The sequence below is a fragment of the Festucalex cinctus genome, chromosome 4 (genome assembly GCF_051991245.1).
Source record: "Festucalex cinctus isolate MCC-2025b chromosome 4, RoL_Fcin_1.0, whole genome shotgun sequence".
NCBI classification, from domain to species: Eukaryota; Metazoa; Chordata; class Actinopteri; order Syngnathiformes; family Syngnathidae; genus Festucalex; species Festucalex cinctus.
The window spans coordinates 7,693,866-7,716,172 of record NC_135414.1 but is presented as its reverse complement, the minus strand read 5'-3'; the positions used below and the strand labels follow the sequence as shown (position 1 = coordinate 7,716,172).

At 40.8% G+C, this 22,307-nt stretch overlaps 1 pseudogene across 1 annotated transcript in view; it reads left to right on the top strand.

Moving 5' to 3' along the window:
* The first annotated feature begins 2,262 nt into the window (after positions 1-2,262).
* The window catches only part of LOC144017220 (cingulin-like protein 1), a 35,029-nt pseudogene continuing 14,984 nt past the window's right edge, over positions 2,263-22,307 (top strand). The window contains exons 1-11 of the transcript XR_013283139.1: positions 2,263-2,444; positions 4,792-6,418; positions 7,664-7,758; positions 9,958-10,060; positions 10,822-10,923; positions 11,215-11,351; positions 11,637-11,766; positions 12,365-12,585; positions 21,303-21,509; positions 21,584-21,688; positions 21,758-21,910. The product of XR_013283139.1 is annotated as a cingulin-like protein 1 (transcript). The remainder of the gene's footprint in view (positions 2,445-4,791; positions 6,419-7,663; positions 7,759-9,957; positions 10,061-10,821; positions 10,924-11,214; positions 11,352-11,636; positions 11,767-12,364; positions 12,586-21,302; positions 21,510-21,583; positions 21,689-21,757; positions 21,911-22,307) is intronic.

The following is a 22,307-nucleotide window of genomic DNA, read 5'->3' as shown; positions in this document are numbered from 1 at the left end:
TCCTGCTTCGTTTATATTTTGCTAAATGCTAATAAAATAAGCCAGACTTGATATTTCACACTTAGCTGAACATAAAAGAAATTAATTTTGTTGAATTGTAGCACAATATTGAACAAAACAATAGATTTCTCATTGGCTATGGCTTTATTTATGTTTTGGTGTGCATGTTTTATAAGTCTTTGGTCCTTGCTTTATCTTCCATTTAGTTGTCTGTATATTGTTTCCAGAGCTTCTGTGCAAAAAAAAAAAAAAAAAAGGACTTCCGTTAAACTCAAAGTAAACGTTTACATTTGGAATCTATCATTGAGAAGTTTTAGTTTGTCTTTGTGAGTGTGTGTGTGTGTGTGCGTGTACATTTGTGTGTGTTAACGGTCAGTATGTGGCCTTGTTGCTCATGAGAGTATTCACGTGTAATTCATGATTTTAGCGTGTGTGTGTGTGTGTGTGTGTATGTATGTGTGTGTATATATATATATATATATATATATATATATATATATATATATATATATATATATATATATATATATGTGAAATGTTGCTTCCTTCTCCATTTCTTTCATTGAATTTCTTTCGCCAGGTTGCTGTATCCACACATGCTTTTCCCTTGTGTAATATAGAAAAAGAGGAAAATCAAAAGGAAAGCAGTTTAAAAAAAATGTTTGGCTTATTTTTCACTGTAGTTGGTCTTTTATACAATAATACTATAAGAATATTTCTTGAATTCCAAATGTTACTCTTTCTAGATTTTTGAAAGCAAAAGTTTTGAGTAAAAAGTTTCTTACTTTATTTTACTATATTAGGTAGTAAAATGTACAGTTATACCGTAACCTGTTTCGTTATGACCGGAAATGTCAATGTCCATTCGCAAGTCTCTCGTGGTTGACTGAGGAACATTTGTGTCAAAACTTCAAACATGTTGTCAATGCACATCTCGAAAATGCGGCAATGAGAATTACAATTTTCTGTCTTTTCTTCAACAGAAAAACATGTATATAACATTTATGTTGCAATAAATGTGCCATCTTTTTTTAGGCTCGAGTTGTTTGGCTGTTTATTTCAATGTGTAAAACCTCTAGTAGTGCAGCCGTTTCAGTAGGCTGCAGCACGTGACTGAGATGGATGCATCCCAAAAGGTTGTTGAAAAGGCCGCTCCCAAAAACCTGGAAGCGCGCCGCCCTGTAAATCACGGCAATGATGACTTTCCAGATGTGAGCGCCCCTTGCATCCACTGAGGTCTGCGAGCCCACATCCGCTCTCCCAAGCGCTGACTGCCGTTGTCCGCTCGCGGGGCGGGGCCATGTTCCTCACTGCCATCACGTTTCTTCTGGGGGAACATGTGAGTGTTGGACCGGAGAGTGAGGAGCGGGACCACCGTGTCTGCAGTCTGACTTCCTGTCACGGTCGGCCGGCCAAAATGTCCTTGGCCCGCGTCCTCCCAAACAAACCAAATAGTCTGTGGCTCTTATAAAGTGAGTTCACTTCACTCATTTCAATTACTGCTTCTTTGTTTCATTTCAGTATTTCCACTTTCTTTGACATTCATTCATTTATGGGCTAAAGTACACACACATAAAATAAAACTTGATAGATGATAAATCGTCGTCATAATCATCAGAATAATAAGAGAAACAAGGATGTGTGGTGCACAACAAAATCGAATATATTCAATAGTGATATTCATACATACATAGCCTATACATAGCCACATATATGGCTAGTGATTGAATTATACTGAACTGCGCATGCTTGTGTTTTACAGCCAATAAAATACGGGGGAAATATATTAAAATATTTGTGTTTGTGCAGTGTTATGTTTTTATTCGTTTTGTATCGTATTCATCAGGTTACTTTATGGTCCACTAGATGGCACTCTCGAATTTAAAGACTTGCAGACCCTTCATCAAACTTTCAGGCATCACTTCAACAAGTATCGAGTCATGACTTCATCTGATTTAATTTCGGACGCAATGTGCACAATTTATCTTCATAATCCAATACTTTACAAATTGCGAAATTGATTTTTTTTTCTTTTTCATGTTTTCAAGTTTAGTTGAGTGTCTTTTGGGGAGGACAAAAACAGGTCAGTCCACTTTGTGATTCAAGTTTTCCATATATAACTGTGAAGTAAAGCATTGGCTGTTGTTTCGTGTATCCGGGATGGTCCAGTCGGTCCAGTTTTGTGGTACTCATCGACCACCGGGCCTGCTTCAGGGACCCGGGTGGGCGGGTCGGTGCGCTTGTTTCAGTAGGCGGGGTGGGCCGGAGTCGGAGTTGCGAGCGTCCACCTCCTCCTCCTCCTGTCTCCCTCACTCAGCAGCACTGCGCTAACTTGACAAAGCGCGGCCCGGCCACTTTGCTAGCTGCATTAATATTCAATAAAGATATTTTTGTAGTTGTTAACGGCAGGCGAATAGGTGGGGACCAACGGACGACTGCTAGTGGTGAGTAGCTAACGCTTTCCAGTGATGTTCGGACGTGTTTGTTGTGAGCGACCAAACTCAACAAGTTGCGACAAAATGCGATTTCACTCGCTGTCGACGAGGTATGGAGCGTTAATGTCACGTTTGTAATAAGCTAATTAGCAGTTAGGTGCTGGAGCACTTTGAAGTCACCTGTTGCCCCGAGTAGCGATGGTGGGAAGTAACGAAGTACAAATACTTTGTGACTGCAGTACATGTACTCAAGTAGATGTCGGTACAGAGCGTGAGTATAGTTTGCCACCTCTGCAATTCAATGGGGTTACGTAAGATTTTAATATTTTCCCAGTGTAAATCCCTGCTGGCTGCGGTCTTAAGTGATTTAGTTCAACTTTCTTTTGTCGTTCTCTCCTCCAAATGGCGCCGATTACAGTGCTTTTGTTTTCCTCTTGTGGACTTAGCAGGTTATCAGCATGGTCCGGCCTCCTTACACATCACAAGGAATTCCCACGGGGAGATAAAAAGGTGCTTCGTCAGATCAAAAGCAGGGATTTGACATCCTAACCAGGGCCCAGTGGTGAAGGCAGGGCGAGCTATTGAAAATATTCAGGGCTAGTAGATTTTCTCCTTAGGGGAAAAAAAGACACCCATCAATTTTCTGTATTTTCTACATTCCAGGTTTGGTGAAAAATTTTACCCCTCTCACACACGAAACACTTTTTAACTTTTTGTAGAAAAAAAAACTTGAACGTTTCCTTAGAGCCTGTATGTTGAACATCAACAACACTAAAATGTTCAACCAAATAATCTGTTATCTAGCAAAAGTCCACTAGTTTAGTTTAATGCTAAAATATAACGCAAAATGGAGTAGATGGACTGAGATTAGTATTGATATTATGGTATTGGTTAGAAATAGAAATATGTGCTACGGTGTGGGTGTGAACAATAAACTGTGATATAGTGGTGGTTCATTGTACCGCTTGTTCTCATTTGGCTCATGACTAAGCTTTAGCCTATCCAGTCAATTACAATCCACATATCAACTAACAACCACATGCATTCACACTTATTGGCAATTTCGAGCAGTGTTCCTCACCTGCACCACTTGACATGGATGTTTTGGGGATGTGGGAATAAGTTGGCAAAGAAACGCACACTAACACAAGGAGAAACGTAAATGCCACACAGGAAGCTCAGCTGATGATTCGAATCACAAACATCATCATTTTGGGGCAGACGTGCTAACCACAAATACACAGTGCTGCCTGTAAAAGTGTTGTTGATACAACTGTTCCCGTGCCCATTGTTCTCTCATCCCTTCCTTGGCTGCTCAACCCCTCTATCCTGTTTTCTCTTTAGCTACCCCGTATTCCCCTACTCTCTCTATCCTTCTCAGATCTACTAGCTGAGGATGATATAGCCCCCCACACCTCAAACTCAGTTCAGTCAGTGTGAGGTTCCTTTCTTAGAGGGATTTTTTCCTTGCTGCCTGCTGCCATGACCAAATGCTTACTTGTGTGGAGTTCAATACATAAGTAATGAAGTATATGTATGACTAGTGTGGTACTTGACCTGCTCAATATATGATTTAGCTTTACAGGAAACACCATTCCAATGACCGCCCATTTGCTGAATTTATTTCAAATGGGTGTCAGGCATTTGTCTGTCCTGGCCTGTTAAACCCATAGCATGATATATCCTGCCTTGGCCTTTGTTGTCATTCTTATCAGAGCCCTCTTCCAGGCCATCTCAGTTTGTCTTTATATTGTTGCATCAGGTAAATGGGACATTATCAGCAAGGCAAACAGGAACTTGCTGAAAGCCCATTGTACACAGCAACACATGTTGCTTGCTGATGGCTTTGTCTCTTATAGCCTTCACAGGCAAAAATATTTTTGAGCAACATCCTTTAGTGTTTGCACACTTTATTTATCACTTCTTCTGCTGCTCTTTTGTCAATGTTTGAAAATATATCCCTTGTAAATGACAAGTGAAACCATCTTTTTCATTTACTGTTACAGTTTTGGGAGTTCAATTTCATACACACTAGACTCATGTCAGTGTGTTATTCTTCTTTTGACCGGTATAATCTGTGTTCTTTTCACACCTGATAAACATAATCATTGTGTCATGCCAAGCGTCTTAGTCACGAGTCATACTGTATATGCCTCACGTTGAGTCACAAATGTTCAGGTTATCACAGTGGGTATTTTGGTGATGCTATTTTTCAAAACGGGAAACATGCCTGATTAAATACAGCAAGGCTGTAATGCTTCATCAGTGTCTGACAGTGGAGTGGAGCAAGGAAAAAAGTTCATTGAGTTATACAATGTCTCATTTCCGACTAATAGAGTCTCTCTAATTTTTCCAGAGGAAGGGCGCCTGATCCAGGGAGAGGGATTTATTTTCCTTCTGCATTCCTGATGGAGTCCTACAGAGTGACTGGCATTCCTACTAGTGGACCACAGCGGGGCTACATCCAACCATCTCGCTCCTCTAGGCCCCAGAGCAATGGAGGTGGTACATATGGTCTGAGCATTCGAGTCCAGGGTATAGATGGACACCCCTATGTAGTTCTTAACAACCAGGACAGAGGTCCTCAGTCCTTTATTGACCCCAATAGCAATGGCTACATTGAGACCGAAGGCTCTTTTATCGATAATTTCCATGAGTATGATTTTCGAGGGGACAAGGAGGGTGGATCCAAGAGCCCCTTCGGAGAGTACAGGTCTCAGAAGATGAAGTATGCCACCTCTCAGAATAGCTCTGCAGATACACAAACAAGGAAAGCGCAAACCCTTCTGAACTTTCAGCGGCATCCTGAGATACTGCAGCCCTATGACCCAGAGACCAACTCTCTGAACTTCCATAGTAAACCTTCAAGGCCCCTTTCTCTTGCTGAGACGGGAACTCAGTCCACATCAACTGTATCTGCACCATCCCATAACAGGTCTTCTAGCCTAGATCGGAACAAAGCTCCTGCACAGTCAAGCAAAAGTCAACCTCTGTCCCCAAGCTTGACTGAGGCCTCACACCAAAAAAACAAATTACCTCCTCAGTCTTTGGGTTCAGCACAGCGTTCCCAGCTGCAGACGAAGGCGCAGGTGGCCCAGCCGCAGTCCAAACCTCGTCTCAGCAACCAGAGTCCACCTCGGTCCAAGCCAACACCCAAAAGTCATACTCAAGCGTCCGCTGTGTCAAGTCCAACGAGTGAGCAGCACAAAACCCAGACCAAGTCTCCCTCTTCAGTGAGCAGTGCCAACTCCAGCCTTGATCGCAAACATCGCGAGCCAGATGTCCTTCCGTTAAGGAGATCTGACTCCAGTGGACCTGTTCTTCAGTCGTCTTCTCGCTCACGCCACTCCTCCTCCTCCTCCACCTCGAAGATCTATGCGGATGAAAACATCGATGCGCTTTACGCAGACACCATCAACCGTCACGAAAACCGGCGCTACATCCCTTTCGTCCCCGGGTCGGGCAGAGACATTGACACGGGCTCCATTCCTGGTGTCGATGAGCTTATTGAGAAGTTTGACGGCAAAGACGGCAGCCACCATCGGCGTGGCAGGGCGGGGCGAAGAAACCGCATCAATCCTGAGGACAGGAAACGCTCCCGCAGTGTGGATAGCGCCTTCGGTTGGGTGGAAGGATCCACACCCCTTGATGAATCTAGCCGTCGTCGGGGCACGTCGATGGAGCACGTCCTGCGGCCCTCACAACTCCGGCTGAACAGGACAGCTGGGAATCAGGACCCCTGGTTCATGCTCAACCCCAAGCCACCTTCTCGCTCCACTAGTTCCCCTGGATCTCCCCAGAGCACCTTGTCTACAGGTGTAGGCCACATCCAGGGATACCGAAAAAACCAAAGTCATTCTGCAGTTGTAACACTCAAGAACAAAGACTCAGTGGACTTTGCGTCTTCAGCGGGCAAACTGTCAACATCTTCATCCAAGTCCGCGACTGTTGGCAAAAAAGCCAGCACAGACACTGATGTACAGGTAATAGACATATTATCCATCCATCCATCCATCCATCCATCCATCCATCCATCCATCCATCCATCCATCCAATCACCTTAACACAACCTTACCAAATCAGTTCTTTTGTTTTGGTGTTGCTTCTGCATTTCTGTTACAGTAGAAGTTGTGAAGTGTGTCAAAATACACAATAAAATGAAAGTAAGCTATTCATTATTGTACCACTTTTTGGCACTCACTAATGACCACAATTGTACAGTGCTTGTACCACAAATGTGGTACAGGTAGTCCTCTAGTTACAAACATTCGCGTTACGAACATTCGCAAATACGAACGGCTGACTGATGTCCATAGAAGCTGTATTTTGATCGCAAGTTAGTTTTAATTTAATTTAATTTAATTTAAATGATAAAAAAACATCTTCAAAAGGTTTCAAAATGAAGAAAGCTATTGTCTCCGCTCTCAAACACTGTGGGCGTGTCCATTGAATACATGAATTCACGCCTCGCTGAAAAATGGATGCTACTTCATCTAGAATCTTTCTTATGCCTATACACCCCTACACGTTGGAGCTACTCAAGTATATCTGCTTAAAGCCTTCAGTGAGTAAAGAAAAAAAAATCCCATTGATGCCGTGACAATGAGGCGTTCTAAAGCGGTTATACCAGAGCAAAGCTTTTCCACCCTCTTTGCTCTTCCATGTGCGCACTCACTGATGTCGAGGCACTCTAATGTGGCCACACCAGTGGATAATAAGAGTGCATTTTCACTAGCTAGCTAACTGCATGCCACAATTGTGACGAATAACCAATGATTACAAAGGCGCTCAAGTTCCTTAATTGTGTCACTGAGCCCCATTTTACCCACAATCGAAAAAAATAAGGAACACTGAAATGATGAAAAACAGTTTAACACTATCTTAATTTCGCCACAATTCAGTACTATGTAGTTCTCTGTGTTTTCATGCTTTCAGCAATTAACTTCAAACATAGAATTTACTTGTAAACATATCTCTAAATTCACTTTACAGGCTCTTTTACTAGAGCTGGGTTCAGGACCAAAAATTGAACACGAGATAACTCGTCTCAGGTCACTGTGAATATAATGCCATTTTTATTGATACACAATCAGGAACAACGCTATTTGACACAATGGCTGCTTTGATTTATGTATGTTGTTGTAGTAGTAAATGAATGTCTGTTGTAAACCACTTTGACATCTCTGTCATCACGTTCAGATCATTCTCGCATTTCCTGTCCCATTCAGGCAACTCCAGACCTCCTGAAAGGTCAGCAGGAGCTTTCACAACAAACACACGAAGAGACAGCAAAACAAATTTTGTTCAATTACCTAAAGGACGGGTGAGTTATTACAGCTTGACCTTGTTCTGCTTTACTCCCTATTTTCTTGGGCGATTGATGCTACAAAAACACAACAGTTTGGATCTTTTGGCTTGGATTGAACCACAAACTGGGCCCATTGTTCCTACATTTGAGAAATACCACATTTTAAGTCATGCATCATGTAGGTGGGAGAAGTCGTTCAGTGGGAGTTTATGAATATTTTTATTTATTTTTTTGATCAGAGCTGGACTGTTTGTGATAAAAGTGAAGGAATGTGTTCTTTTACCCACCCAGCTATGCGATCCAGCTGTGTGGATTTTTTTCCCCCAATCTCACTTTGCCTCAGTGTTTTCTCTCAGCTTTAGTGTAAATCAAGGGCTAAGCCTTTGTGTTTTCGTCTGTAATCTGACACGCATCAGCTGTCAAGGGAAGAAAGCATATAAAGTTAAGGTTTAAACTGAGTAAAAGGAGAAAAAAAAACTAAAACGTCTTTGCAGTATAATCAGTATGGTGCTTATCGATTTTCTGCATAAGCTGTGAGGAGCAGTAAATGAAAGACAAAATAAATTATTGTGGCATGATCCAACTGTTCAAATTTGATATACATTTTTCTAGCTTTTATTGCATTTGTTGGCACGAGTGGTCGTTTAGAAAAGGGACAGGAAACTGTTTGGGTGTGTCGGGGATACAGGTCAGGAGTCACAGGACGGCAAAGGAAAAGAAACCCAGATGGAAGTGCTGGGATTGCAAATGAGCTACATTCTCAAGGCCGCCAAGACAAACATGGGCCAACAGGAGTTGTGGATGTGTAATCAAAGTCATCTGTGTGAGAAGAACAGAGGTTGAGAGAATGTTTCTGTGTCACTGACCTAATTTAAAGAAATAATACATTGTTGTTGTCATTAGAAAGTGGTGCAACTTTAAATTTATTGATACTGATTCTTTTCATTCCACTGAATTTTCCAAGGGAATGTAGATCCTCCCGAAGTCTCCACCAAAGAACACTTTGTTTGCTGAAATTTACAGATAAGCAGATACTAAATATGATATGTAAGGAGGTGGAATTGATTGCCTGTTTCTGGAATTGTGAATCCTCACACTCAACCAACCCCCCACAAAAAAAATCACGAAAAGACCATCTCTCGCATTGTTGGTTTTTGTGGTCCAACCGACAGGGGAGTAACCACAAAATTAGGTACTCCTGCACAAGCCAATAAGGACTAATAGGAACTGTTCTACCTTTACAAAAAATAATCATGCTTTTAAGGGCTGCAGTGATTAACCAAAACATTCGAATAATTCAATTATAAAACAAGGTCAAAGCAAAACCTCTGCCCCGAAGCTTTGCAGGGATCTTCGCAGGGATCATTTTTCCATACACACTAAAATTATTGCCGTCGTACGCACCACTTGGTGTAGAAATAAGTTGGTGTAAAGACAGCAAGCCAAGAGGAAAGATTACGTAAAAGATAAAGTATGTCAAAAGTTTGGGATCCTTTCTAGGATAGACACAGCCGCTAGTGCTCTTTCAGTCGCTTAATTGAACACACGGTAAGAAAACCAGCCAATTATACACTCCCATTCATTGACACCCACGTCACTTACCATGCCAAGCCCCGCCTAGGACAGTACAATGTGAGGATGGTGACCCCAATTGGCCCAAAGAATACCTGCGCATCACGTGCATGCTATTGTGTTGAATAAAAATGGAAGGGAGCTTTTTATTTTAACATGTCAAGTTTGTTCTGTCTATTGTACTGTACTTGTTGATTGCAGTAATGAACTCATTATTTTGTAGCTCAGTCAGGTAAACAAAACACTTCTGAGTGTGATTCTACAATTCTGTGTTGACTGATTACTATAATTAGCCTCACAAAGGTATTAAGTTTTTTTTTTTGGCTCTCATTAGATTGTTTATCTGTACATAAAGTTGTGGCAGTTTCGCACAAGTTTCAATTCTTGCTTATTTTGTTTTGGTGTGCAGTAAACAACACTATGCCGAGCATACGTTTGATTATGTTGCCACATTGTTGAGTTAGAGGCTGAAAAAAAAGCTGTTTGTGCACTGAGGTGGCAGATATAAGCAGCATGACCCTCCCGACCCTTTCTAAAGCCAGGAATGACTGATCTCCGTTCCCAGAACCACTAGGACCAACCGAAAAACAGAGTTTCTGTTTTACCCTCCGCTGACTGTTCTGTGTGTGTCTTTGTCTGCAGGAGCGCCGATAATGATGAAACGACCAAGAGAAAGGTCAACCTGGTCTTTGAGAAGATTCAGACGTTGAAGTCTCGAGCCACCGCAAGCCCTCCTGATGACAAAGTGAGATATTGTTAGAGTCTCAGTTTTTCCAACTGCTGTTCAATACAAGATTTGAATGTGTACATCTGCCAACAGTGGACAATGGACCGCATAGTCGTGGTCAGGACCTGCAGATTCACCTATTTATGATTTTTTTTTTTTTTTTTTAAATCTCTACTTATTATTATTATTATTATTATTATTATTATTATTATTATTATTATTATTATTATTATTATTTTAATTTTATTTTTTTACTGTGTGGACGACTGTTTTTATTGCTATTGGTTAGCCTGTCTATAGTGTTTCTTATTTTGTTTTAGCATTAAGCTAGCAGGCTTTAGTGTAAGGTATGTGGTCGTTTTAAACTACACAAAGTACAACCACTTCATTATCTGCCAAGCTTCTGCTTGTCGTCATGAGTTGAGTTCAATGCTACCATACAGCACTTGTATCTCAAAATTTAGCTTGCAAGTCAAAGCAAAAAATTCACCGAACAACAGCTCGTATCTCAAAAAAACCCGAATGTGGATTTAGAGGTAATGCATGATTTTTACCACCATCCTTATCAGCTTTATCAGGAAAAGTAGTAAAAATCACTCGGGCCAACCTATGCAGCCTCTTCAAATGTTACTGTTTAATTTTGCATTTGACACTGATTTGAAGTTCATTCTTTATCAATCCAGTACTACAATCAGATGTCTATGCAAACATAATCCACTTCAACCAAACAGAAACTAAAAGGAACATAAATATTTTTGTACGTTGTGTTCTTCTCTCAGTCCTTGGGTCTGTCTGCACAAACCAAAGCCCTGCAGGAGCAAAATGCTGCACTGGAGAAAAGAATGGCCGAACTTAAACAACAACTTCAGGAGCAAAGAGCGGTAACAAAAATATGTCTACTTCAAATATTCTTTCCTCTTTGATCAGCGGGTTGGATAACTTGAGATTTAATGGACAACTCAAAATCAAACCTGTTCAGAACTTGGCTGCTGCTCCCTAAAAGCAAACAATGGACAGTCAAGAATAGATCTGTATAGAGCGTCATTGTGTGTACAATAACAAATCCGACATTCCTTTTGATTCGTTTAATCTAAGTTATTTCTGACGATTGTGCATTTTTTCTTTCATTACTAACAATTTTATCTATGCTTGTATGTATGTTTCCCTCTCAGACAAATAAAGCAGACAGTATGGCTGCTTCAAGCTTGAAGGAGCTGCAGCGTGAACGAGACCGGACTACAGAAGAGTGCAAATGCTTGAAGGAAAAACTGGCCAAAACTGAGACTGAACTCCAGACCACACTTGAAGAGTAAGAACTCAAAAGATGCAGACCTCCCGCAAGGCCTCTGTTCACTGTAAAATGAATGAGTGGCTGCCTAGTTTAGTTTCTAGGTAGAGTGGCTTCTTATAGCCGTCATATGCCCTCCTGCTCAAGTTATTCTTCAAGTCCTCACTTCAATTTGGAGTATAATTTTAGAAAGACAGTTTTCTGAGAAACTCCCATTACTTTTAACTTGCACTAGTAGTGCAACTAGTGTGCACATGGAGTGCGGGCCAACTGCTGTGAGTAGTGACATGCTATGTGGCATGTCAGGCTGTTCCAGGTGAAGATGGAGAGGGAGCAGTACCAGACAGAGATCCGAGACCTGCAGGACCAGCTGTCGGAGATGCACGATGAGCTGGACACGGCCAAGACGTCGGCTGCTGACGACGAGAGAGACGCTATCACGGCGGTAAGGCGGAAAGCCTAATATCCAACTTCATCTCCATATACTGCTGCCCTCTTTGTCCTCACTAGTAGCACTCTGGTGGAACGACTAGGTCGCACACGTAGATTGAATATTTTACGAGTGACCTTTTTCACTACTGCCATTGCTATTGCCGTTTTGGCCTACTAGCATACAATGAAACCTTACTAGAAAACTACTGTTCCGCACTAGTGATAGACACTTCTGGGCCCAACAGTGGGGATGGGTACCGGTACCAATTTTTTTAGTTTCTCTCTCTCTCTCTCTCTCTCTCTCTCTCTCTCTCTCTCTCTTCTCTCTCTCTCTCTCTCTCTCTCTCTCTCTCTCATTCTTTCTCTCTCTCTCTCTCATTTCTTTCTCTCTCTCTCTCTCTCTCTCTCATTCTTTCTCTCTTTCTCTCTCTCTCTCTCTCTCTCTCTCTCACACTCTCTCTCACACACTCTCTCTCTCTCACTCTTTCTCTCTCTCACTCTTTCTCTCTCTCTCTCTCTCTCTCTCTCTCGCTCTATCTCTCTCTCTCTCTCTCTCTCTCTCTCTCTCTCTCTCTCTCTCTCTCTCTCTCTCTCTCTCTCACTCACTCAGGACAATAATGCAACTGAAGGTGGAGTTGCAGGAAGTTCTCCTGGCCAAGGAGGAACAGGAGGATATTCTGAGGAAGCGGGAAAGGAGCTGACGGCTCTGAAGGGAGCCCTGAAGGAGGAAGTGGCCGCTCACGATCAGGAGATGGACAAGATGAAGGAGAGATATGAGAAGGAGATAAGTCGGTTGCACAGGTCATTGGAGGAGACCAAGCAGGTGAGCGTCATTTTCAACCCACTCATTCAAACTTGCATGACGTCAGAGGGAGTGTGGAGATAAGCACGGCACGTTCCCCCCCCCCACAAAGATGAGCAAGGCACATCTTTTTAAGTAGATAAAGCAGACGGCTTTATTTGTATCTGCTGTATCATAATAGTAATTATTACCCTGCTGTGTTATTTCATCAGCTTGCCAAGAAACACTCGTCAGCATAAAAGCACAAAACAAACGTTACTGTTTTGGTTCTGTAGTGTGTAAATGGGCGTGCCACAGTATAGACTACAAACAAATGTTCACTACATGCACGAGAGCAAAATATTTTCTTTTGTTAAGTAACATGTTGCACACATTGTACTTTGCCTCAGTCCTCACAAGCACTTACACAACTGTATCAACAGAACCTCCAAACATGATGATGGCTACAAATACTGTACAATGTGAACTTTTTTTTTTTTTTTTTTTTTTTTTTTTTTGTCTTCATCATATCCAGTGTTTTTCTACAGAGGCGTTTTATTCAAAATTACGTTTGATTATTACTTTTGGAAACATTCACTTGCGACAACAAAAACATTGATATGATTTGAAAGACTTAAAGGGGATGCACCAATGTATTTACTTATCTCAAAAGCTCTCCCCTGCAAACCTCCCTAACGTATTTTTGTGCTTTAATATTACAACATTACAAGTGATAAAGCAGTCCTTATCTTTAAAAAGTAAATAATTATTGGGAAAATTTTACACCTTGCATAGTTTTGGTCAAGTTTTGGAGGAGGGGTCTGAGGCAACATTGTTTTCAGTCCGTCTCAGTGCGACTGGTGTGCGTCCTGTTTGTCTCAAAGGGTGGAAGTTGTCCTTGCGCTCGGCTTCCTGTGGTGCTGGTTGGGGGTGACCCATAGCAGCTATAGCAGACTGACCAGTGAGCACAGTTCCTTTGTTGTACAGAGGTACTGTGCGCCCCACCTCCCAGGGGATTTAGTCATCAGGGGTCGATCCTCACCGCTTTTGTAAATATTTAGGAAGATGAAGTCATTGTTTTCTTTGCTTTTAAGATTGAACTGCGTCCTTGCTCATTAGGGGCTTTCCTTTTGAGTGCTTGCAGTATTGTCCTCTTCCCAGCTTGTGCATTCAGGCCAATGAGTCAGTATCACCATAAGTTGCCTTTGAGACCTAATTTCACCAGAAAAAAAAAAAAAAAAAAATCTAAGATTTTCCATTTAACGTCCTATTCATTGGATTAGGTAGATGTTATGGTGTGAGAAATGCATATTGGTCAAGCTCCCATATTTTAAAATAAAATAACTGCAGGCAGACAATGTACAACATGCAGTGAGCTTGATGACAGGGTGGACAAAGACAGCATGAACATTTTTTGCTAAACGTAATTCAGTCAGCGATCTCTGTTCTGTTTAACAAATATATATTGCAAATTTCAGAAAATATTTTATATGTGTTGATATTTTACAATGACAGAGTGGACATATAACGCTTCAAATGTCCAACTACACATAAAATTATGAAAATGACAATGTTAATTATAAATACCGGTATTTATATTGCATCTAGTCACTGATTCGTTCTGCAGTGACGGAATGATGAACTAATGGAAATGTCACAAAACAAAAAACAAAGATTTTTTTCTGAAAATGGCAATTAACCCATAATGAGAGGATGGGCAACAATTTCAGTGACACGTGTGGTTAAAATGACTTTGTTGTCATAACTTGGACACTTTTTATTCCCTTCTCGTTTGTCATTAAATTTATGAGTAATTTAACGTAATAATATTAGTGGTTATTTTTACATTTCTTTGGCCTCTGGTAATGTTATAATGCTAACAGTTTGGCCGTGCAACATATTAATTCAATGTCCATAATTTTCTATGGGAAAATCTGAACAAATTGGTGGCCCCACAACAGATTATGATGAACCTTTAAGATAGATACCATATTAAGGTTGATGAAGCACTGGAGGCACTACTTTTCCAGTCTATAATAACTTGGTGTAAGTGGAGTGAATGGGAACCACCTCCTCTTTTGTGCAGCCCACTTTTGGGGTGACCAGCAGGTCCCATTTACAGAATGCTGGAAAGTGGAGCACCAAATTGGCGCGTATACAAGGTAATTGCAGTGGCAAGCCATCACTAATCTAATGAGCATCCATTCCCGAGTTTGCGCTGTGCCCCCTCGTTTTGCTTTGGACTCAAAGAGTGGGGGCAATTGTGAACCTCGAATGAAATTGAATGATGAGTTTGTTTCACACAATAATACCAGCGGGGGTTGGGACTGTCTCAGTAAGTGGGTCAGTGTGCTGTAGAAAGGGGACAGCGTGGCCGACCCCCTGAAAGGAGGCGAGGGGTCTGTTTTGTGTCTTTACTTGAAAGGCGCATTGTGTTCTCAATCAGCTGTAAAGTGCGGAATTTGATGAAGGTTACAAAACTGTCATCAGACCTCTCCTAAATGAATAGGAACTTGATTTTAGGATTCCCGCCTGATCCCTCGACGCTCTGTAATTGAAAACGTGTGCACTGTTGGAATGGGATCTTTCGATGTCAGCGTGCGCTGGTATGCAAACAATGTGGACGGGTGAGGTGCAGCGAGTAGAGAGACTGGTTTGCTTCCAAGAATGTCGGGGGTCAAAGTGGAGAATGTGCACCCTGTAGTGTAGACCTTCTTCACTCAGCTCGGGCTCTTACAGTGCACCCGCCCTGACCTGTGAGACCTTATCAATTATGAGGGATACTGCTGTTCTATCTCTTGTCTCTGTGGGGTTCTACAGTTTGTTTGAGCTTTTAATGCATCTCAGCTGAAGTCTCCAAAGAGTGGGCCTTCTAATTATCGTTTGTTTGTTTTTTCTATTTCTGACTTCATACTGTTTCTGAACTTCTTGTTGTTAATTTTTGCATAGTATGGTTTGAAACAGGAAACCCTCATCTGTCTTGTTTTTAATATGGAATGTGTGGGTAGGATGGTGACGTCTGCTTTTTAAGTAATGTGAGATTATGCCTGCCGATGAGTTTGATAAAGAACATATAAACAAATGACAACAAAGGAAGACATCCAAAGTTTTTTGTAATTTCTTCTTGACAAGTGACTGTCTATTTTAGTATTTTTTTAATCAAGTTCCAGAAGTGACGATCCTTTGTTGATCAGGCTAAGGGAGTGGTGTCCAAACTACGGCTAGGGGGCCATTTGTGGCCCGCCATACATTTTTGGGGGGCCCGTGGCAAATACTAAATGTAATTTTTTAATGTTGTTTAAAAAAAAAAGAGGGTGGATTAAACGTTTCTGGCTACGCAAAGTCACAAATTTGCAGCTAATAATTCAGTTTCAGAAATAAAAATAGTTTCATTTCATCCACTTGTTGCTTAGTGTCAAGGTCCAATTTGTGAAAACATCAAATTAAATTAATGGTTCTTAAGTGTGGTCAGTTTACTACCGATTGTTCTTGTTGTGGTTCAGAATGTCAAGTTGGGATTCAGCTGCTACTCAGTGGAGAGGCGTATCTATTATAGTGGCACACAGGGGTCACTATTTGCCTTGTGACTGTTAGCAGTTTTCAATAAGTAACTGTACATTATATCAACAATTTATAATTGCTTAATTGATTTTTTTTTTACCATGTTTAATAAATAACTTAAAAAAAAATAAAATCAAAGTGGCCCTTGCAGCTTTCTATTTTTCTGTATGTGGCCCTCAGAGGAAAAAGTTTGGAGACCCCTGGTCTAAGGGTAGAGAATCTCTGTTGGGAGTGAGGCGATCTACAATTATCACCAGTTTCCACCAGTATCACCAGCTTGACAATCATGCCCTGTTTTTGTGGTTCAACAAAAAAATAATAATACAGTACAATATATTGTAAGGGGGGTATCGAAACCAAATCAGTCATAGTTTGCATTGCTCAATTGCTTGGTGTGCGGTGAAGAGTTGACATGTATAATTTTTTTTGAATGGTCCACTGCTGTGATATTCAACTGTGACGCGTGTTAACATTAATGATGACTACCGTTAGCAAATCAGTTGAATTATGTCGTAGATTGTGCAAAGAAAAGCCTGCTAGAACATCTGAGATTTATTTGGGAGGTAATCAGTTACTTTAAATGTGTGACAGATGTGTGCTGACTTCGATCTAACATGAATTTGAATGTGATTGGTTAATTCTGAGCACAGGCACTTCTCGAAAAGCTAAAAAAAATCAATTAAGTTGTTCAGGATATTGGTCATATTAATGGTGGAAAAAAAATGTTTTGAAAGGAGGATTTATCTTGGTGTCATTATTTTATATAATATAATAGTGTGTATACTTTTTATATCCACTATATGGTTGGTAGCTTCTAGCTTGGTAAATGCAGCTCATTTTGCAGCCAGTTGTGTCCTCATTGGTGTCTTCGCCCCCTCTTAAGACAGCTCTTGGAGGATGTGAACTGAACTTTCACTGTCTGATCATCAAACTTTCCAAGCTTGGAGAAGAGTCTCCCCTCAAAAGCGACCAGCATGAGTCTGTTCGTTTGATGATAGTGCTGTTGCTCCTAGTGTTGCTTTAGAAGCTGATTAATAAGCAGGTGACAGCGGAATGGAGAAGGGAGGAAACCGTGAGTGGACACTGGACAGACTGTCTGCTTGTTGACGGGCGGATCAGGAAATGAGATTTAATACATGTGGGAGTATTAACATTTTTTCAAAAGCTGTACTGTATGTATTGCTTATGTTAAAACTTAAAAGGAATTTTGGCTCTCCATCATAAAAGGAGCCGCCCAGATCATTTTTTGCATTATCATTTGAAGGTCAGGCCCATGTGGAATCAGCCACTGGCTAGGATTTTTTTTTTTCTTGTTCTTGTACTCCTGCCCTGGGAGACGAAAACTCTGAAATAATAGAAGTCAATGCCTCTATTTGTTGTGACTAGAACATGAAGCAACTATGACTTTAAGTGAAGTTTGTGTGCTTTGAATCTCTTGGCAATAGTTCTATTTTTGCTAAATATTGTATTAGAATCTGATGTATCAGTCTCGGTTGATGATTGTTCATTTTTTTGGCTCAAAAGAGCGTTTTGGATAAGCAGCCTATCAAATTTAGCATTATTAGTCTGCTCACACTTGTCCAAGTTAAGGGTGTGGGTGTGGTTTTGTTTTGTTTTCTTTTGTTCTTTTGGTCTTTGTGCTGTGAGCCAAATTTTTTGTTTCAAAATGAGCTACGATCAGCCCCAACTCGTCTGGACACCGCCAATTTCCAAATTTTCTAATTTTTGGTCTACTCTAAAATACATTTAATCGAAATTTAAATTGTGTTTTTGTGTACTCAAAATTAAATATCTGTGACGAGTATCCAAAAATTGAATCCCTGCAATCATAACGGTGATAGAAATGAGCCTCTTCCATTAGCCTCTATGGGCCACATTGTTGTCTATCGTTATAAACTTTAATGGACACTAGTGGTGACAGTTTGCAAATGAAAAATGCCCTAATGCGGAAATGGCTGTGGAAGAACTACATAACTGTCACCTCAGTGCTGGAAAGCAGAGGAGTAATAGTTTTGTTTATGGATGCTAGCGGTGACTCTATTTGCCAACGCAGGATTCGTTTGCATGTTGTTGCAGCTGCCTCCAAATGAAGGAAATCGTGCATTTGGGGGAGCTTCCTGCTTAGCAGTGAATGTCCCTCTCACTGAGCGCTAACAGGAAATGAGAAAACTGGAAACAGCTTGTCGTCGTTTGAAACAAAAGCAGCGTAATCGAAAGCTTAATGCGTTTTTACACAACCAGTAGTGAAACTTTCGAATTGATGTGGTTAAAATGGTGCGTCTGTTTTGGGAGTCTGATTTCCTCATACCAGTGGAACATGTTTCTTCATCGCTCACCAAATTATGTTAAAGATGTTTTTTTTTCTTTTAATTTTATTATTAGAGAAAAATTGCATTTTAAGTAGTTTAAATGATAAATGTTTAAGTCAAAATGTTTGTTGTCATGCTGGAATAGCAACATGATTTATTTTAAAGGCTTACAACTTTAAACTCTGTGCTTCAGACTGCACAAAGTCAGTTAATGTACAACTTTAAACAAACACTTTAAATACACAACACGTCCCAAGTCAAACAAAGAGAGTTAGTGGAGATGAAAAGAGAGTTCTAGTCGTCGTCACGTAATTAAACAATATTCACTGGTCATGTTTTTATTTGTTTTCACGTGTTGTCTCTCGCTTTGTTTGATTGTATTTGAAGAGTTACAATTCATACAGATTATAATGTGACTGTTTATTTAGTAATACTAATCCCTCAATGATTGCTGGTTAATCTTGAGGAATGTGTGTTCAATGATTAACTTTTTATAGTTATGAATAAGAAAGCAATCAAGAACACAATTATAAACATCATTGTTCAATTAATACCTCACTGACTGTGTCAACCCAACTGAGCTTTATCTTTATAGAGCCAGAATTTTTAATGCTGCCCTTGTGTTGGTTCCCATTAGATTTTTAAACATCTACCTAATCTTGTGGCCTATTAGTGTACAATATATGAGTGCAGTCCTTTTTCCAGTGACCTGCCACTTAACAGTTCAGTGGTTGGTGGATTCAATGCAGTGTGGGAATTGGGCCAGTGAAGTGCTGGAGCTGGACTTTGTCTGCACAAGGGTACACTGACAGTATCAGTTATGTATTATTATAGGGACTTGCCTTTTAGCCCACCTCTGTTACAGATATTCATTTTTTTCCCATTACCACAGCGTAACCTGTGACTGAAGTTGTAAAAATAAGGGAACTTCCTAGAGAGATTCATAACTCATTCACAATAACCCGCAGCAACGATAGACATCTCAGTTCGAAGACATTTTGCTCAGACTGATTGAACATTTGCACTTCTCTTACAAGCTTTACATAAAGCATTTGCAATGATTTACATTACACATTTTCACAAAGTGAGTTATGAAAAGTGTCAGCAGTGACGCTGAGGGCTGCTGTGAGGTGACTAGGAGAACTGGCCTGACTGGCCCGTCAGCTGTGAAGCTGGGAGGTTACATGTGTGTCATCTTTTCTTCCTGCAGAAGAAACGTGTCTATTCACGTGGCAGCAGCGTGATGAGTGGAGCCTTTCAACTTGGGACATTATTGGTTGAAGTTTCGGTTGTAAACAGAAACCATAAGAGACTTTTAGAAATGTAGTATATCTACTGCGCAATTCTGTATCACTGGTCCCTTTATAAAATCTCACGGCACGGAACCAAAAATAAACAAAATATTAGGGATGCACCAGTTCTTGTCACTAATGTCCAACATGAAACACTAATTCCACCTAGTGGCGGAAATTTATTTCAACACAAATGTAACTCAATGATTTACACTCCTAGATATAGCCACATTTGTATTTGGTAACCATATTTGTCCACTTTCATCTTAACAAGAGTATGGAAACTTGAAAAAAACGATTTTATTGACCATGAAGAACAGATATAATGTATGATTCATTTTTGATGAATTGTGCATTAACTAGCAAAATATTGCAATTAGTTACGGTTAAAAATTGCAATCAACTGACAGCCCTAATATATAAGATGTGCATGTATGTGTGGGGGTGCACGCGTGCATGGGTGTATAAATACAGTACGACGTGGCAATTAAATTTATTTAATTTGCTTTAAAAAGCATTAAATTGGACTTACCTGCAGAAACCCGGGCTTTCTATTAATTACATATTGTTCAGAAGTACAATTTTTTTTCTTGAATGTGGCACAAGTTTCATTCAGATGCAATACTTTTTAGAGTAAGAACTTGTCATTACTGATATCCAACATCCAACTGAAGGTGTCATTCATGTGTGTTTTTGCATGCATGTACACGGACGTATTTGGAGCGTAGATCATACGTTTTGTCAACAGGCAGCCCTAAATGAAGACTTTAATTAAGGCCTCAAGGAGATTTGATAAAAATGCTGACATTCTCCACAGTCTGTTACATTGTGATGATCTCGTGAAAACAGACCAATTTTTTCCACACAAGAATCACTCCCACATCACCATTGAGCAACTTGTTTTTAGTAAGTTCACGAAAAGGGTACATCATGTCGCCATGTCTGCTGACATGTTAAACAACATCACAGATCATAAGAAGGCAGGCACATTCCATACATATACAATACATATTCACTTGTATGTTCTGCTGTGGGTATTTACGATTGTGGTTTGCAGAGCACATGTTCACGTGAAGGCCCTGAGCTGAGATGAGATAAACAGCAAACTCCCAAACCTGTTTCCTGACATTCCACCTAAATGACACAGTGTTGCTTCCAATTAAACCACACTAAGCCTCCTACTGTATCTAAAGAAGCTGTCAACTTGGCTGAAACCAATCGGGTCTACTAATGTGAAGTATGCACTTGCAAGATTTGTGTTTCTATTTACTTCTTTTTATGTGGTGATAAAAGGGAAAAGTCATCAGAAAAATAAATACTCAAGAGCAGACACCTTCGTGACTTCTCACGTCAAGTCAAGTTTATTTATATAGCTGACGTGAATATGTAAATACTGTAGATACAGTCAACTGCATAGGCCTAATTGTACATTTCACAACGAGGAAACCTGAGTTTCGTGTGCAAGCACATCCATGCCACATATCATGATATCAACAAAGCATTTGGAGGACTCTCACATTTCACATCATGTGTCACATTTCCATTTTTTGTGAGCGTCGTCTGTGCTGAAGTCAGTTGTCTGTCTCGTTGCCTCCAGAGCAGCACAGCGGTCGTCCAAGAGAAAGCTGAAGTGGAGGCAGCAAAGGGCGCACTGGAGGGCCAAGCGGGACGTCTGAGCCAAGAGGCGGAACGGCTGCGCAAGCGGGCGCAGGAGCTGGAAAACGAAGTGGCCAAACTCAACCGCATCATCGACGACGCCAAGCTGCAGGAGAGCCGGCTGGGGGAGCGAGTCGCGCGGATGCAGGTGACGTGGCATCATTTGCCCGTGTTAACTGGGAGCTGCAGATCATCATTAATGTTTCGACTTGGCATCTACAGAAAGAGAAGAAGCAGCTGCAGGAGTCTTTAAATGAAATTAAGGAGCAAGAGGAGGAGATGTCTCGTGCTAACAGAGCTTTGACGTTACGTCTTGAAGACGTGCAGGTGAGCAAATCGCTTTTCTTTGCTCTAAGGCAAATTGGACCTTCTCTTAATGTTTATCTCCTTTGCTAGAGGAACTTTTCCAAACTGAGCTGTGAGCACAAAGAGTTGGAGGAGAGTCTTCAAGAGGAGAAGGCTCAGAAGGAGCAGTTCAAGAATATGAAGAACGACATTGAGGATGAGAGGCGGCTGCTGGATCGAACGGTAGAGAAACTACAGAAAGAGGCATGTGATTCCGTCCCAGCATTTTAATTATTGTTTTAGTGAAGTGAAGCCACAGATTTACAGTTATCTGATTCAATTGTGACATCTATTTAGCTAGCTAGCTATGCCCACATGCCGGAATTGCATCTTCCCTTCGGATTGTCCGCTGTCTTGGCTGCTTAATGCTGGGTTTTCACCAAATCCGAAAAGGCAAACTATTTTCTCTTTTTTTTTTGAGGTACGTGATAGCACTTTCGCTTTTTTTAGTGGCTATCTGGCGGCTGGCATTTGTGCTAAAAATAGCTTTGGCTTGTATGGTAAACACTGCTACTACCTCGGTACAGTTCATTAGCAAGTAATCAGACTTACCAGCTACTTCTTTGCTCACCATTCTGTCCCGGTTGGCCGTGTTGTTGCG